Below are 4,347 nucleotides of genomic sequence, written 5' to 3'. Positions count from 1 at the left end.
CGGAACCGGGGATTGAACTCAGCCCTTGCGCTTGCCAGGGAAGCGCTTATTCCACTGAGCCATCTCCCCGGCCCCAGTACAGCAATCCTGTACAGTCTCTTTTCCAATTTCCATTTAGGACCAAAAAAAATAAAAAATAAAAAAAAATAGGGAGGGGGGTTCCAATGATTAGAACTTCACATACTTTTTTTCACCAAAATTGTAAGAATCAAGACTCCCTTCTCTACACACACACACACACACACACACACACACACATTTGGAGAGTAGACTGAAGGATTCCCAGGGCTCAGTATAACTGTACTCAAGGCTGACATTTATTACAGCAATGCTGTATGAATACACGCTCCATCATAATGCAAAAACAGGTGAATCCCGGAGGGTTGTGTACCGTGCGGGGCTCCTTACGCTCCCTCCTTCACAAGAGACATCAAACAGCACACTTCGCGCCAGCATGGAATGTGCAGCAACATGTAGCCAGTGCTTCTGCACAGGGAAGGAGATGAGAAACCTGGTGCACGGGACTTTTACAAAGCTGGTAATTTCCGCATGAAGCATAGTATTCAACACCAACTAACAGTCCTCAGCTCAGAACACTCCCCAAACCCAAGATCCCAGATGCCTAAGGAAGGCCAACCTTTCAAGTTGACCTTTCCAAGTAGCATAGCAGTCTTAAGCCTGCTTTAACTCTTCAGCACCAATATTTATGTTCTGGTCAATTTTCTCGTGGTTTTCCACACATAAAACTACAGTTTTGACTCATTAGCAGCACCTAACACTTTTTCCCCCTTCAATATTAGGATGGACAAATAATTTCTTTGAAAAGTTTGTTTTTAAACAGACTATATAAATAAAAACCCGAAAACTATTTTCTTCCTACTCTTTTTTTCCAGGGAAAAGGGAAAAGGAGAGCGATCCAGCCTTTACAGATGATCAGGTTCAAAACGGTTTTGCTATGCATGGTGTTCCAATTCCACTCACTTTCGAGACATCAAGCTGCCCGAGCCTCACAACTACTCTCGGGGGAGACTGCTGTTTTCCCCTCCCCTTCCCACTTGAACCCGGGACCGGCTAAGCGCTAGCCGGCGTCCCGCGGCGGCGAGCGGGCTTGGGGCCAAGGACCCCGCGCTGCAGCCGCAGAGCCCAACGCACGCCGCGGCCACGACCGGGCTCAGCGCGCGGTCCCGGCCCAGCGCCATGCCCACGTCCGGCCGAGAAGGGCTGGAGCAGGGACCGAGAAGGCGCCGAGGAAGGCCGTGGGGAGGCCCGGGCGCCCGGTGCGCACGCCGCTGTCCGCACGGACCTGGACCCGAGCGTCTCTGCCGCCGGCCGGCTCCTCCTAGCGCCTCCAGAAGCGAACGGCCACGCTGTGCTCGGCGCCGGCAGGGTGCAGCAGGGCGCGCAAGGCGCCGCGCCGCTCGCAGCCTCTCAGGCCCGCCCACCCACACGGGTCCCGGATCCCGAGGCTGAGACCCCGGCGGCCGCTACCCCACCGCGAGGTCTCTGACTCACCCCGCCCGACCGGGCCGACTCGTCTACAACCAGGAGCGACTGCGCCTGCGCCGCCGGCTAGCGGGGCGGCGGGGCGGGGCCTCTGCCACAGCCCCGCCCACGAAGCTGAGCGGGCTTGGGGAGCTCCTGGGGCAAGGGTATGGGCGGGGCGAGGGGCGTGGTCATGAGGCGGGGAAAGAGGGGCCAAGGGACGGTCCGAGTTCTCGAAGTTCCTGCTCAATTTTTCTCTGTCAGACTGGATTTTTGATCTCAAATGAGGAGCGCTACTCACTTCTGCAGAGGTCTGACTTGTTCCTGGGTGTCTTCCGGAACACCTTCCAACTTCCCTTACGTCATCCTACTTTGAACTTAAAGTCACATCTGACATTTATCATATGTTAATTTCCTGTTTTTAAAGCATTGAAAATTTAAACCCAGGTCTTCGCACTGCGCTATGTCCCAGCCCTTTTTTGTTTTTTTAGTTTTTATTTTTATTATTTTGGTATTTCATTAGTAAAGTCGCTAAATTGTCCGAGCTGTGTTCTATCTTTTGATCCTCCTGCTTCAGCCTCCCAGAGTGCCAGGATTCTAGGCATGCGCCACCAGGCCAGGCTGGCTTTGCTTGCTTGCTTGCTTGCTTGCTTGCTTGCTTGCTTGCTTGCTTCCTTCCTTCCTTCCTTCCTTCCTTCCTCCCTTCCTTCCTTCCTTCCTTCCTTCCTTCCTTCCTTTCTTCCTTTCTTTCTTTCTTTTTTCTTTTCTTTCTTTCTTGCTGTTCTAGAAACTGTTCATGCTTCTGTACTTCAAAGCTTGATTACCTATTAAAGTGGTCTGCCCTTGGCGTGTTTACTAAAAGTAATTGGCTTGTTTGAATATAGATATTGCAAACATCACTGGTTATGATTGGCTCTAGAAGTTTCCTTTCACAACAAAGGACAGAGTGTGGCTTAATGGATAGAGTAATAGGTTAGAAATTAAGAGAAAACAGTTAAGCTCCCAAACTATTTTTAGCTTAAAATTCTAATTCGTTCCCATCATTAATGTGGGAACTTGACAAATGAGGATGCTATCTGTTTATGTTGTATTTAGGGGCTCCATTCATCTGACAAGTACAATTGAGTACAAATGTGATTGTTGCTATGCTAGAGTATACATAATTATCTTTTGGGATAGAGAGCTTTTTCCCCCCCAAGGGGAAAAGCTGCACGCATAATAAGTTTTGCCATAATCGTGAAGTCAACATAGTCTACTTTACAAATCAAAAGTTTTCATATATTTTAATATTGGATTTGACATACACTGTGTGTGGGGGGGGAGACATGCAAAATTGAAAAATCCCGAACACTTTGCATCCTAGATTTTTTTTGCAGTAAGAGGGAGTTTTTAAAAGTGTACATTGTGCTAGAACTCAATTTGTAATTTTTAAAAAAGGAACTGAATTAGGGAAATTTAAGTTCTATTCCTATTAAAAAGGAATTGAAGAAATATACATACAACTGTACTAGCCCTCATTCTGAGCAGGTTAACTGAGTTTAAAAATGGGCCAGTCTTCAAGAATATAAAATTAAGATAGCATACCAGGAGACTGGGATGGGACATCATTTCAGCCATCAAAGACAGTACTGTCAGCAGAAACATCAAGAAGCCAGAGGGAGCAAGGAGTCATTACAATTGAGCCCACTGAGGAGCCAGGGCAGTGATCTGCCTCCTCCAACACTCAGGAACTTTCCCAGATGATGAGGGCCAAATCCTGGGGGGAGGGGGCAAATGAATGCACAGAATAGTCATTAGTGTGACCTAGAATTACCTTTACTTTATTGCTGGAGTAAAATGTCACACCCCAAGCTGGAGATTTACAATGGTAGTGAGATGTGTTGCAAGAAAAGGTATAATGAAGATGAGCAGATACAACAATGTGCATGTGATGGCATCAAGAGGCCAACTGAATGTGTCCCTCCATACCCTGCAAGTACCACGGAAGCTGTGTGATAGATTCCACCCAAGTACATACTGCTAAATTATCATGGCCCGGACTCCACACAGCTCAATCCCCGCAACAACAGCACATCCTCCCAATGACCACCTCCTCCTCCTCCCCCACCCCCTCCAGCCCTGGATGCAATTTCCTGTTGCCTTTCTGCACACACAAGGGAGCCTCCCGTCAGCCCCTTGTGTGTCACTGAAGCTGCCCTTGAAACTCTGCCCTGACAAAAGTCCATGAAGTGTCACCCTCCCTGTCTCAGGTCACGGGATCTCCCCATCTCCAAGCTCTGGGTCCTCTCTGTGTCTTCAGAGTTCATAAAGGCTCCCTTCCCCCTTATTTCTGCTTCTCTGCTGTGCTGCCACTGCCCACCACAGCTGCCAATAGAACCTAACACTGTGTACTTTGCTTGGGTCAGATTGCAGTTTCTGTCCCACAGGGCTCCTTCCCCTTGTACTCAAACATAAGAATTAAAAGGCCTCCCTCCCGTGCCAAGCTGTGCCTGTCTGATTCTTCTGATAGCACAGAACTCATGAGGTCAGTAACAATCATACAGTACTAAAATTTTTCTTGGAAATGACAACATTCCAAAGCTATCTTGATTTCTAGCAGAGTATCTTTAACATGATCAAAACCTCCAGAGATCACAACCTCCCTTTCAACATGTGGCATGAGTTGCTGCAAATTATCTAACAGGAAGTTCTTTTTTTCTCTTTTGTTTTTGAGCAGGGTCTTTCTATGTAGCCCAGGCTGGCCTCAAATCAAGGAGATCATCCTGCTTCAGCTTCCTAAGTGCTGGGATTATAGGCATTGTGTCAACACATCCAGCCTAATATTAAGTTCTCATTTCTTTCTTTCTTTCTTTTTTTTTTCTTTTT

At 47.8% G+C, this 4,347-nt stretch overlaps 1 protein-coding gene across 2 annotated transcripts in view; it reads right to left on the bottom strand.

Moving 5' to 3' along the window:
• Positions 1-1,553, bottom strand: part of LOC101588202 (ubiquitin carboxyl-terminal hydrolase 45) — a 55,577-nt gene extending 54,024 nt beyond the window's left edge. For both annotated transcript variants that reach the window (XR_002819054.1, XM_023706171.1), the window contains exon 1: positions 1,513-1,553. The gene's annotated coding sequence lies outside the window, so the exon portion shown is untranslated. The remainder of the gene's footprint in view (positions 1-1,512) is intronic.
• Between the last annotated feature and the right edge of the window lie 2,794 nt (positions 1,554-4,347).

The sequence above is a fragment of the Octodon degus genome, unplaced genomic scaffold (assembly GCF_000260255.1).
Source record: "Octodon degus isolate 3935 unplaced genomic scaffold, OctDeg1.0 scaffold00244, whole genome shotgun sequence".
Taxonomy (NCBI): Eukaryota; Metazoa; Chordata; class Mammalia; order Rodentia; family Octodontidae; genus Octodon; species Octodon degus.
The sequence above is the reverse complement of the archived record's forward strand: the minus strand, read 5'-3'. Positions and strand labels throughout refer to the sequence as shown.